General features: G+C 41.5%; 1 long non-coding RNA gene across 1 annotated transcript in view; it reads right to left on the reverse strand.

Moving 5' to 3' along the window:
- Positions 1–3,509: 3,509 nt before the first annotated feature.
- The window catches only part of LOC141583612 (uncharacterized), a 442,534-nt gene continuing 431,929 nt past the window's right edge, over positions 3,510–14,114 (reverse strand). Inside the window, exons 6-7 of the long non-coding RNA XR_012516287.1 lie at positions 7,939–8,013; positions 3,510–6,001 (exon numbers count right to left, since the gene is read on the reverse strand). This is a non-coding gene — a long non-coding RNA (uncharacterized LOC141583612). The remainder of the gene's footprint in view (positions 6,002–7,938; positions 8,014–14,114) is intronic.

A 14,114-nucleotide genomic window follows, 5' to 3' on the forward strand; every position in this document is an offset into this window, starting at 1 on the left:
TGGATGCCTTTTGCCAACCATTCTGAGTTTAAGGTCTCTGGTTAATTTTAGTGCGCCATTAATCAATATGACACAAAAAATAAAATTGTTTTAATTGGTATCATTTTATTGTGTCTAAATATTACTACAGTTGGTTTAGTTTGTGGAGAATTAATCTAGTTAGTCGGTGTCTGTTTTATGGAAACATAAATCCAGTGTATATCCATAAACATCTAATGGCAGGACAACTTGACCTTTTTTTTGGTAACATTACTGTTTACAGATAATTACACCAACTCTTTAAAAGGTTATTTAATAGCTTTGCATTCATCACAGTAAAATGAAAAACATGCAATATTCTTTAACTCCAGCCTGTTCTAAGGAGGTCTCTGAGACCCTCATTTACCCCTGCTGAAAAGTAAGCAATATTAATGTGTGGATTTTTAGGAAATGTCTGAAAGCATACTTTGAATGCGTAGAAACAGATTTACATGTTTGGGTCTGGATCTTCGAATGTCTACTTTATAATTGACATGGGGGTGTGGTAAGGAAGAAAATATTTCTCATTGTCACAACTTTTCATTGCTGGAAAATGAGAGGGTGGAGGCTTTATGATGCTGGATCTCAGCAATGGTAGCAATTTCCCCACAAAACCCCGTAAACAAACATTACAAAACTGAAGAAATTACTATGATGAGGCCTAATTGTTTGCAATATTTATTATAGACACTTTTGCTTTTCTTCCATTTGTAAGCGTTGTTTAGGAATCTACATTTACAACGGAGAAAGTCCTTATCTGTAGGCAAGTTTAGCTAGGACAAGAAAAGATCTACAATATTTAAATGGATAACATTAATCATTCAATTAGAACAGGTCATGAAATTTGTTGAAAGCTCTGCTAAATTCAGGACAAGATGCTTTATGGAGACTATTTTGCATATTGCAAAATTAAATAGACACGGGAAAAAAAAAAACTCTTTTTATCCTACAGGGGCATTTGGAAATTCTGAATCAGGGCAAACATTTGAGTTCATTTTTCTAATCGTTCAAACTGGTTGATTCATCAAAGTGAACCAAATCTCAACCATGGGGGCAAGGATTCCCCTCGGCTACTTCTTGTCACTTTACTACAAACTAACAGGTTTGTAGGGCATTATTACTAGTCCTGATGTGTATCAATCGCTCTCTTTTACTAAACCTTAAAAATCTCTTTAACTTTTCTTTTTTATCTGCTCTCTTAAACTAACACCTGAAGGCAATTTATAGAGACCACTCACCGTGAAACAGTTCATGGCTGCAGGTCAGAGTAACGATGTCACAGGAAGTCCTGGGTCCATGGTCCTGTCTTTTGTTTCTTTCACCTGAGAAAATCCTTCTATGTGTGAAACCCTATGTGAGTAGCAGAAAACTCTCCTGGGGACTGGGCCAAAGTGTAGACCACAGAAGTGACTGGTCCTGCTGGTGGTAATCTGGCATACTTGTTCTAGGGAAATCTGCAGAGTCCTGCCTCTTTTCCCTCTCTAACCAGGAACATGCCGCACCTGCTCAGGTAGAGGAGGAGGAGGAAATCATTCATCAGCAAAGAGACCCTCACTGGCCTGAAGGACCAACCCCATCACCTCCTTTTTGGGAAGCAGTCAGAGTGCCAGAAAAGGCTGGGGCTTGGAAGCCAAACACACCTCGGCTCTCATCTCCCTCGACCTTAGTGAGCAGCTTGTGTGACCTCATCCCTCTAAACAATAGTTTTCTTTTCTGACTAGGGATGATCATGTCACCTTTGCAGAATGTTGTCAGAATTAGCCACACATGCAAGAGCTTAGCACTGTGCCAGGCACAGGAGAGACCAGCGCAAAAGGCCAGTAATAGATTTTTGTGTGTGACGGAGTTTCGCTCTTGTTGCCCAGGCTGGAGTGCAATGCCTCTATCTCGGCTCACTGCAACCTCCGCCTCCTGGGTTCAAGCGATTCTCCTGCCTCAGTCTTCCGAGTAGCTAGGATTACAGGCATGTGCCACCACACCCAGCTAATGTTGTATTTTTAGTAGAGATGGGGTTTCTCCATGTTGGTCAGGCAGGTCTCAAACTCCTAACCTCAGGTGATCTGCCTGTCTCAGCCTCCCAAAGTGCTGGGATTACAGGCATGAGCTGCTGCGCCCAAAAGGCCAGTAATTGTTATTGCTGTTATATCCCTCAAGGAAGATTTTGGACAGTCATTCCTTTGAGATAAACACCACTGCCTCAAGGCTTTAAAAAACAATGCATACTGTGTATTTTGATAAGGGATCCCAGGTGAGGTCACCATGGTTCACCAAATCCTTAAGGTGAGTTATGTTCCAGTCCCCTTTTTCTGTAAGAGAGGCATAGAAGAAAATATTAGAGAGGCGAATCACAGTACAGGAGGGTGGAGTGAAAAGAGGAATGCTGAAATGGAAGGGAGGCTGTAGAAAGCAGAGGTGCTACAAATTGTGAGGAAAACATGTTATATACATCTGCGATGCTTAATCACCAAGGTATGGTATATGGAACTCCAAGGAAACAAACCCGAACATGCTATGGATGTGGATTTCAAAGCTCTTGAATTTAAAAGGATCACTATTAAGGGCATGACGGCCGTGGATCCCAATTTTCCTAGAACTGCTTACTTTTAGTTATTCTGCCCTGAACCTATCAGAATTTGGTTGGTTGAAGGAACAAGGTAGTCTATGTCATAGATTGTCATCATCTAAAGATTTCTCACGTAATGGAACTTCAGACAGAAAGAGCACACTGTCTTCAGTAAATATTTAATGCACATCATTAGATACTGGGTTAAATACCAAGGGGTCAAAGGATATATGTAGAGCCTTTTCTCATACCTCTCTTCTCCACAGTACATAGTAAATTGTCAGGAAAGCACCCTGTTAGATCTTGCCTGTGATCATACTAGGTTGAAGTAGTGTAAGGAAACATTTGTAAGTCTGGCCCTCCCTGGTCCTTCTCTGGAAAGGTGTGGAAAGGAGAAACCTCAGATTTTGAGTTAGATAAATTCCATTACCTTCACTTTACCAGGTAACTTACCTGATCTCTCAGAGCCTCAGGTAGGAAAGGAGACCACTGTGCAACCAGGACGATGTTGAGGTTAAGTTTTGTAAGGCCCAGGGCACAGTCATTGTCCATAGCAATCCTTTTTCTCCATAACATAATGAAGCCGAAATCTCCTTTGGGCATGAGGATTCATTGCTGGAGAAGGGATTACATATGCATTTCAAAGTTCTTGAGTCTAGTTCTGTAAGATGACATTTACCATAGGTTTATGTGTGTGTGCTTTATTTTTTTTTTTAACCAGTCAATCCAGATTGTTGAGGTCAGCCCTTATTTCAACACTGGCTGTAGACCAATAATCTGTTTGAATTGTTATAAAGATTAAATAAATCAGTATTTGTAAAACACAACAGTGTCTGCTACATAGCAAGTGAAAGGAAATACAAAATTTAAAATCATGCTCGAATGGTTAGAACCTAGCCCGTAGAATCCTATCCATTCTCATCTGGCATTCCTCCTTCGTTTGCCCACCACACTCCATTAGTCACTGAATGGCAGACAAATATGTTATTTCTCACCTCCGTGCCTTCACAAATGCTGTTTTTGTTTTTGTTTTTGTTTTTGTTTGTTTCATTTTGGGTTTTTTTTGCCATGAGTAACTTTCTCTTTCTACTTGGTGACCTATTAAACTCTTATTCATTCTTCAAAACCCAGCTAAAGCAAACACTTCTTCCAGAAAGTCTTCCCTCATGTTTCCTTCCCTCATCATCTTCTTTTCTGTGCTTCCTTGCAGTGTGCCAACAATTCTATTACACCTTGCACACAAGGCCATAATCTATTTACGTTCCTACTAGGGAAAGCCTGCCTGCACATGGTCTTTGTATTCCCAACTCCCTAGACACGGCAGGGCGAATGGCCTCCCTAGATGTTTGTTCAATCAAATGGAACTCAGTAACAGATAGCAATTCTTTTTTTTTTTTTTTAGACGGAGTTTTGCTCTTATTACCCAGGCTGGAGTGCAATGGCGTGATCTCGGCTCACCACAACCTCCGCCTCCTGGGTTCAGGCAATTCTCCTGCCTCAGCCTCCTGAGTAGCTGGGATTACAGGCACGCGCCACCATGCCCAGCTAATTTTTTTGTATTTTTAGGAGAGACGGGGTTTCACCATGTTGACCAGGATGGTCTCGATCTCTTGACCTCGTGATCCACCCACCTCAGCCTCCCAAAGTGCTGGGATTACAGGCGTGAGCCACCGCGCCAGGCTCAGATAGCAATTCTATGATGATATTTATGCACCTGAAAATCAGCGTTTCAACATACCTGTTATCCTAACACAGTATTTAGTGAGCAAAGTGCTTTCCTTGGTTTTGCTTTCTTTTTCTTTTTTTTTTTTTTTAGTCAAGAAGCAAGAAAATGATGATAATGAGATGAGAGTGGAAAAGGGAAAATGGAATCGAGATGGGAAGAGATGGGGAAGAAAGTGATTTGTGAATTATAAATGGCAATTTCCTACAGGTTAGGATCAATCCAGAATGAACTCTTCATTGGCATTATCGACGGTTATTCGGTAACAAATCTAAAATTCCTGTCTGAATTTTAATTAAAAGAGCCACTTAATGTTCCAATTCAGTTGGCACATAGGTACATTTTTTTTCACAGTTATAAAATTGTCTGTCATGATGTCGAGAATCGCCCGAACTCAAGAGAGCTTGTGGGCTGAAATGTTGACATTCCAAGGACCAGAAGGGTGCTCAGTGTGAAGTCAACAACCAGCAACATTTATAAGCCAAAATATGCAAAATGCACCACAATTATCAGGCGAAGTGTCCAAAAGGTCGACAGTTGGGTTATGATCAAAGCAACTGACCAACCTCCGCCATCCTGGGAGCACTTTCAGCACGCCTGACACGTAGTACAAGGAGGTGGCTCCTTTTCCCGAAGGGCTGAGAGTCTTCAGCAGCTAAGGCGTGTGAAGTCAACAACCCCTGCTGGAGTTTAGAAGTCACAGGGGAAATCACGGTAGCATGTAGTGCTCTTTGTCATCTTTTCCCCTAAAATGTTTCAGTCACCAGCTCCCTTGGGTTTGTTCTTAGCCTTCTCTTCTGTCAGGAGCAGCTGTCTGTAGTAGTTAAGACCTTAGACTCCAGAGCCCTCTTCCTCAGTTCAAATTCCATTCACTAGCTGTATGATAAAGGTCAGGTTGCTGCACCTCCTTATCTCATATCTAAGATACGAATTGTTGAGAAAAAAGTTAGAGAGTAATATTTTAATATACGACATTTTTTAAATTGGAAAAAATACCCCTATATTCTTGTGAGAATAGAGAAAGAGTGGTAAGATACAAATAACATATTAACACAGATTACTGGGTTGGGGTGGGGGGAAGATATTTTCTTTAGATCTAAAGAAAAAAAATTCTCTAAAGAAACCCTAAAGAAGGGATTTATTAACATCCTTTAACCAGGTCTTAATATTTTCTTTATTCGCTTTGATGTTGTAAAAAATATTGAATGAAGTAAATAAAAAGAATGGAAAGTTGATCGGTTGATAGCACTTCTCTTTCCAAAAAGGATTTTTGATAAACTGAAGGAAAAAATAGGAGTAGCATAGTCAAGTGAAGCTAGAGGCTAAATTAATACCAGGAATTTTCTGCAGTAAGTAGGCATCATCCTACAAATATGAAAAAAATTAAACAAAAATTTCCTCCACCACCAAATGATGCTACTCTCTACCTTAATGTTGCATTTATGTTTAAGTCTTTATGAATGATAGTAACCATATTTTTTCCTCGTAGGAAATTCACAGCCATATAAAAAGAAGGAAAACATTTCACCCATGTTGACATTTTCCAAAGGCAATCACTGTTGACATGAGAATGTTTTCCTTTCCGTCTTTTGTTTTTCCTGGATGTACATGGTTTTGATAATAATACTATGACTTCCATTGTACCTGTTAACTCCTGGTTCTTGGCGGTCTTTGTTTTCCAAACAGCCTCAGTCCTCCTGGGGAATGGGAAGAACAGGAAGATCAATCCATGCAATAGGCTGTTACAGTTGCTACAACCTCTGGCACCTTGGGTGGGAGGGGGCTTTTAAAAAGGTGCCTTCCAGGTGGCAATTCCATGCATCTGACCAGGTCAGGCCAGGTTCAGGGGAAAACAGCAGATGTTGCAACTAAACTAAGGTCTGCAGTCTCCTGGTACATATGTACACGCTTGGTTCCTAGTTATAATAAAACCGTCTGTATGCTGTTGAGAATCACCTGCACCCAGAAGCATTCTCATGTTCTTAGGTTGCCCGTCTCCCTTACACTCCTCCCAGGACCCAAGGTGGCCTTACCTTTAATTACCATTCACCAAGTTTGCTCATGGTATTTCTCACTATAAGGCGAGTACCTCTTTGTCCAACCCACTGGGAGTGGGGAGTGCTCATTGTGGCCTGTCTTGAAACTGTAACCCCACCTGGGTAACCCCATGCTGTTCTTAGCTTTCTCCCTCCTGAGGTCAAAAGAATACAAACTCTTCCAGCTCTACACATGTCTCCTTAATGTGTCTGTCTCTTTATAAAATCTTCTTGGGATTCACATCTTTTAGTACTTTACTAATTTAATTCATGTTATATCTATGAATCTACCTTTCTTTCCCTTCTGTCGTATAATAGATTATGACTTGAAATCTCTCTATCAATGCGGTACACCCAACGCTATCTTCCCTCCATTTGTAACTAGAACAAAGCATTTGCTTATTTTATTTCACAGTCGTGGTGACACCATCCGTACTGGTTGTATAATGTTCGGCAAGCTTTGTCACAATTTACTTAAATATGGTCTTGTTTACTGAACACTGGAGCTGTTCTGATTCTTCACTATTGGGAATGGTACTGTAATAAACATTTTGGAACATGAAATTCTTTTTAACCTTTTAATATTTGATTTTTTTCTTTCCTTCTTTTTTCTTTCTTCTCACCCTGTTACTGGATTTTTTTTTTGACCTTTTAATATTTTTTCCCTTAGAATAGAGTTCAAATAGTGGAGATTTCCATATGATATCCTCCATTAAAAAGCAAGCATTTCCCATACATATTTATGCCTGTGTTAGATTCCTTGGAGAGGATGGGGGTGGTAAGGGAAATGACGTGTTTTGAGTCAAAGGTCTTTGCTTCTACTTTTCCCTTCTTTTTTCTCCTTACCTTACTTTCTCCTCAGACCCTGCCTAGAAATCAAAACCAGGACATGAAAGAATAAGCTTTAGGAGAGCACTGTCAGGGCTGTTAGGAGCAATAAACTATGGGTGAGTAGCTTTATACATTTACTGATGCTTCTTTTTCATTCACTCTTATCTAAGATCCCATCCAGTGCTAATGATCTTTGAGTCCTTAAGCCAGTATTTATTCACCTCCTCCATCTTCAAGTGCAGCCTTCTCTGCTTTTGCAATTAGCAACTAAGAATATTCAACTTGTTATAACTAATTAACTTAATTAATTAATAAAGTTACTCTTAAGAAAGGCTTTTGGGCCGAAGCTTCATCATACCCAAGCTCCTTCTCTACTTTTACCTGGAAAGGTACATTTAGGCTCCAAAAAGTTTTCTGGAAAGCTGGCAATGCCTGCTTTCACAGAGGATGGTGTGTTTTATTTTATTTTTATTATTTTTATTTTCTTTTTCTTGTTTGCTTGTTTTTACTCCTATACCCTGAAAAGTACTTAGAAGTCTAAGATTAAATTCTCAGAATGGTCCTGTCTTTGGTAGTCTTAGTTTTCCAGGACCAAAGAAATCATGCTCCTTGTCCATTTTGCAAATCATGACAATACAGTAATAATAGCTCCTAACTGACTAGTACTTCTACATATGTTTATAATTTATTCTTCTGTACACTTCTATGAATTGGGCAATATAGATTTGCTTATCTTTATGGATGAGGAAACAGACTCTAGAGGTTACCTGCTTAAGATATGACAAGCCTCTTGGACTTGGATCTAACGGCTTCACATTCGGTATTCTTTTTGTGACATCTACCTGGAAAGAAACCAAATATTCCAAATAAACTGTACAAATTGATGTGTATAAGCCTCAGAAGGCTTAGGAAATAAGATATTCTAATTCACAGACATTTATGGTTTTCTCCAACATTATGTAGGACATACTTTTGTTCCATCCCATTTAAAATGAACCTATATAATAAGAGAAGAAACAAGACCAATTTACGTAATTTAACTTTAAAATACCTGTTAAGAATTCACAATGTACCATTGTGTGTTAAGCACATTTTATGACCTGTAGCACTTTGAGGAAGAGACCAACACTATTCCTATTGTACAGACAGGGAAACTGGGATCTGGAGAAGTTTAGAAATTGTCGTGAGTCACAGAGCCAGAGGCAGAGGAGATAGGATTGAAACCTGGGTCTGTTTGACTTGAGAGCTGGAGTTCACAAGCACATTCTACATTGCCTCTCCTGATCTCTCCTGACTGAAAATCACATGTCGAGGATCAACTGATAAACTTGAATATTCTCTGATGAGGGATGTGATGGGCTGGGAAATGGTGTTAGGCACCACACTGCCCCCATTAACTATGTGTCTCCTTTCTCATTATTTCCACCAGGCCCTCCAACACTTACGGGGACAGAATAGGTGCCTGGAATCTCCAGACCAAGCCATTTTCTGCCACTTTTGACAAGCTCTGATAGTTCACAATGCCTTCCTTATTTTAGGCTAAACCTCTCTCCCGAGTTAACTTCTACCCACTCAAGGGTCCTGGTTTTAGCTCTGAGGGTCTATAGAAAAAGTCTAATATTTTGCTTTCATGTGACATGAAATTTGCAGACAATTATAGTGTGTTCTTTGGGTCTGCTCTTCTTCAAAAGCGCGAAGTACAGTTCCTTCAGCTGTTTCTCCAATGGCGTGATTTCAGCCTCATTACCTTGGTGAACATGCTTGTTTTAAACTGAACGTGACTCTCCAGATGGGGCCAGTATACATAAGAGCAGGCTGATCTTTCCTCCTCTTCTAAAAGCTCTAGACGTCCCTAAGCTACCCATTAGCTTTCCGGCCCCCATACCATTAGGTTATATTCAATTTATAATCTACAAAAAATTGTAGATTGTAAATTGTAAATGTAGATGGTAAATCCCTCCTTCCCTCCCTCCCTCCCTCCCTTCCTTCCTTCCTTCTTTCCTTCCTTCCTTCAATTGAGACAGAGTCTCTATCATTCACATGGGAGTTCAGTGGCATGATCTCAGCTCACTGTAACCTTTAGCTCCCAGGTTCAAGCGATTCTCCTTCCTCAGTCTCCCAAGTAGCTGACATTACTCATGCATGCCACCATGCCCGGCTACTTTTTGTATTATTATTTTTTTAAGTACAGATGGGGTTTTGCTGTGTTGGCCAGGCTGGTCTGGAACTCCTGGCCTCAAGCAACCTGCCTGCCTCGGCTTCCCAAACTGCTGGGATTACAGGCATGAGCCACCACACCTATCCCCTTACCCATTTCATACAAGGTGCTATTGAGTTATGTCTCCCCAGTATTGAGCTCATGACAATGTCTTTTTGGATCAACTGCAAACACACGTTTTTACTTTTCCCTATATTACTTCACCTTTCTTTCGTTAAAATAGATTTCGCTCCTAAATTCTAAGCTGTTAAGATTTGAAAACAATTTTATTCAGTTTATTGTAGAGAAATCTAATTCATCCTTTGTAGTAGGCACATAATGGCTCCCAGAATCAATGAGTCACAGTTTATTCACGTATCCTCTTATTGATCTACACACACACACACACACACACACACACATATATATGGGCATTATCTTGATTTGAATTTGTTTTGCCATCTCTAAGCAATGCTATAAGTATAAAGACTTGCATATATATACTGGTGTTTTATTTCAAAAAAAAAAATCTTAAAAGCTGGGTCAGAGGGTATGTGCATTTGTAATCCCAATGGGATTATTTTACCAAAGGTTGTAACAGTACAGAGTAATGCTGGCAATGCGTGAGGTGGCAGGAAGAGTTAGAAACAGATTTAAAAACAAAAGAGTAAATAAGTACAATAAAGCTAGGAGCAAAGTAAGTCTCTGAATTTTTCTATACCATACATGTATTCCTTTGATAGGCTGGAAAAAAGGGTTTAAAAAAAACTAGTGAAAAATTCGCTCCTAAAGCTTTTTGTTATTAAGCCAGTGGAAATAATGGCCTTTTTCTCTGCACTGCTGAAGTATTTACTATTTGCAAAACTCACTATTGGTTCCACTCATGAGGCAATTAATCACAGAGGATCCCTGACCATCAGGCCTTCTATCGTTATAATGAGCTGTCATTCAAAACTTTCATTGTCATCCACGTCTTCCTGACTTAAAAGGTCAGCTTGGAGTCAAACGCACCAGGTTTCAAATTCTAGCCACTTACCCACTTACGAAGTGTGTGGCTTTGAGGCGTTACTTAAAAGCCTTAAGTTGTAGCTTCATCTGGAGAATGGGTATAATACTGCTTTACTTTCAAGTTTTCAGAATTAATAGTGTAATATATACAAAGCCCCTAGAGAAGTCCTTGCACATACTACTAGTAGATGATTAATATTTGTACATACTGCCACTATTGAATGCTTAGGTGCCAGGCTTTGCAAAGCACTTTACATATACTGTCTTTCTTAAAAACAGAACTATGGCTGGGAGGAGTGGCTTATACCTGTAATCCCAGCACTTTGGGAGGCTGAGGCAGATGGACTCCTTGAGTCAGGAGTTTGCGACCAGCCTGGCCAACATGACAAAACCCCATCTCTACCAAAAATACAAAATTAGCCAGGCATGGTGGTGCACGCCTGTAGTCCCGACTACTTGGAAGGCTGAGGCAGGAGAATCACTTGAACCCAGGAGGGAGAGGTTGCAGTGAGCCATGATCGTGCCACTGTACTCCAGCCTGGGTGACAGAGTGAGACTCCGTCTCAAAAAAAAAAACCAAAACAAAAACACAACTATAATTCACACATGTAGCCACTCGACTAATAATTTCAGAATAAAGTAGATACTATTATGACTCCCATTTTATGGATAAGAAAATAAGGATCACAGAGGTAAAATACCTTGTCTAAGGTCACACAGTTAATAATTAAGCCTTCATTCAATGCATGTTAATTATAGTAATTACTACTAATCTTAAGATTGCCTTAATATACAGAGCTTTGGCCATGAGACTTGATGAAACTTTGGGTATCTACTGGGAGAATGAGTGAGTGAAGGGCTAACCCTACTTTAGGCTGCATCGACACCTACATCAACCCACGTGGCATGGGCAGGCATCTTCTCTCTCTGCAGAGTGTAGCCATAAGAGTGGAGAGGGTGGGGCCAGGGCTGGCTGAGAGTGAACATATCTGAAATACCAGAAGGTGGCAGTGTGGGGTGGTATCTGGAGAGGTATGGCTGGGGTCAGTCAGATGGCTGGGCCTCAGGAGGAAGGGTTTGGGAAGGATTACGCTGCATTCATGATGGGACTTCAGTCTCTCTGGGATAGGGGTTCGAATCGGAAACAGGATAAAGGTCAGTAGTGACAACACAGTTGCAGCAGGGGGTCAGAGGGGATTACAGCTCTCAGGGTCATGGAGTGCCCTGGGGCCTCACCCCACAGGTTCATGGCCTGAGGACCCCCAATATCTGGCCAAGGGACTGGGGGCTGCTAAGCCAACAGCTCCTGGGTGTCTGTGCCTGCTGCCAAAGGAAATCACACGTGGAGGGAACCTGCATTAATTGGGTGGTTTCAAAGCCGATGTCAGCTTTAGCCATGTTTAGCTCCCGAAAATACACTGACATTTCAAACTTAGGGTTCCTTCCCCTGTGTTTTGTGTTCCAGCACAAGTTTTTTGCATTTTTTTTTTTTTTTTTTTTTTTTTTAGATCATGTCTCACTCTATAGCCCAGGCTGGAGTGCAATGGCGCGATCTCAGCTCACTGCAACCTCCACCTCCCAGGTTCAAATGATTCTCCTGCCTCAGCTTCCCGAGTAGCTGGGACAGACTGGTTAGGGGGCTAATTTTTGTATTTTAGTAGAGGGGTTTCACCGTGTAAGCCAGGATGGTCTCTAATCTCCGACCTCGTGATCTGTCCACCTCGGTCTCCCAAAGTGCTGGGATTATAGGTGTGAGCCACCACATCCAGCCTTTTTCGCTTTTTAAAACCTTCCCATAGTTCTCTTGATTCAAATGAATACATCGTTTCAAAGTTAAAACCAAAGGACATAGCACATGTCCCAGTTGAACAGCAAGGACACGCCTTTGAGATCTGCTTTTTCAACAGCAGTTTTGCCTCTGGTCTCTGCACCAAAATCTGGTCCCTTCCTCATCTCAGACATTCTCTTTGCTTTTACAGTTCAGGAAACTGCAGCATGTGACCCTCAGTGTGTGTCTCTCTGTAAAGCATCCACTTACATAACTCTTCCTCCTATTATCTGAAAATATGTCAGAGCACTTGGCTTGAGAATGTTTTTTAGACTTACATTTACACTCAACACTTCAAAAGTGTCACAGTAAGCCTGTTGAAACTTCCAGCGTGAAGGCTCAGAAATTCTAATAAGCACTAGACTACAATCACAAATAAAAAACATTCCTTCCAATCCTCTCCTGAAGGATTCAGAGAGAATAATTAGAACAATAGAGATAATACCCTCTGAAATTAAACCAATTTCAGCTCTCTCTAAAGGTTTTCATTAAATGCAGGGTAAAGCACCCAGATCGGTGCCAGAGATGTGAGCTGGAATCTTTTCCCAGCTACTTGCTAGCTGTGTAACGTGGGACCATTTGGCTGATCTTCCTGACCCTCTGTTTCTTTATTTGTAAAATGGGAGTATTTGACAACGTAGAGTCATTGGGAAGATCAAATTCGATTATGCACCTGAAAGCTACAAAGCTGTTGTACACCTCACAACTGAGCGTCTTCTTTTCCTTTGCCTTCTTTTTTTTTTTGGAATTTATATATTAATTTTAATTTTTTTTTTTAAAGTAGAAACGGGGTCTTACTATATTACCCAGACTGGTTGTCAACTCCTGGGCTCAGGCAATCCTCCCACCTTGGCCTCCCAGAGTGCTGGGATTACAAGCTTGAGCCACAGCGCCCAGCTTTCTTTTTCCCTTTATCTTAATTGTGCTTTGATTAGTTTTCAAGACTGGGACGTTTGTCAGAGCTTTGGGATGGGCCGCATGGTAGAGGACAGCCAGGAACTGAGACTCCAGCGTGGCTCCAGCGCTCACTGCCCTGTCTCGGGAACCCACCTTCATCTCTGCATCGCAGTTACCTTTCATCTGAGAGATGTGGCTCTTGACCAGATAATCATAAAGGTCTCCTCTCAATCTGTGACTTAGGGTTTAACCTTCAAAGTCAGCAGCACCCTTTCGTGAATGATCTGAGGCAATGTTGTTATTGAGAGATTAGAGGTCTCGCTGGTGGGTTTTGGCTGGTGGGTTTTGACTCACGTATGTTTTCCTTCCTGCTGTGCTCTATGCTTTCCACAGTGCTGACCTCATTTAATTCCCACAAGAACCTCATGAGTCAGATAAGGCAGATATGACTGTCTGCGTTTTACAGACGAGGAAGATGAAGCCCTGGGAAGGTGACAAGATCTGTCCCGATCACTCACGTAGTTGGAAAAGTCAGTTCTCCAGAGGCTGAAAGGGCCGCGACTCTCCAGGGAATGGGGAAACCCACAGAGCTACCCCCTACCACTACCCTGCATCCAGCCTTGTCTGAGCCTCCAGCCTCTCTTGCCTGGGGTGTTCTAATAGCATCGTAACCAGTCTCCCTCCTCGTGCCCTTCCCCCACCACGCAGTTGCTTCTCAGCACAGCAGCCAGAGTGGAGCCTTTAAAACATAAGTCAGATCATGTGCCTCCTCCGCTCAGACCCTCCAAGGACTCCGATCCCACTTCCTGCACATTCTAACACTGGTTCCAGGCCCTGCACCCACCCCCTGACATCCGTTCCTATGACACTCATCTGCCTCATTCACTCCATTCCAAACCGCTGGACTCCTTATTGGTCCTTGCCTATGGCAGGCACCCTCGGGATATTGTACTGCAATTCGCTCATCCAGACACGTCTTCCCACAGGTATCTGCAGGGTCCCTCCCCACTTCC

The sequence above is a fragment of the Saimiri boliviensis genome, chromosome 2, assembly GCF_048565385.1.
Source record: "Saimiri boliviensis isolate mSaiBol1 chromosome 2, mSaiBol1.pri, whole genome shotgun sequence".
Taxonomy (NCBI): Eukaryota; Metazoa; Chordata; class Mammalia; order Primates; family Cebidae; genus Saimiri; species Saimiri boliviensis.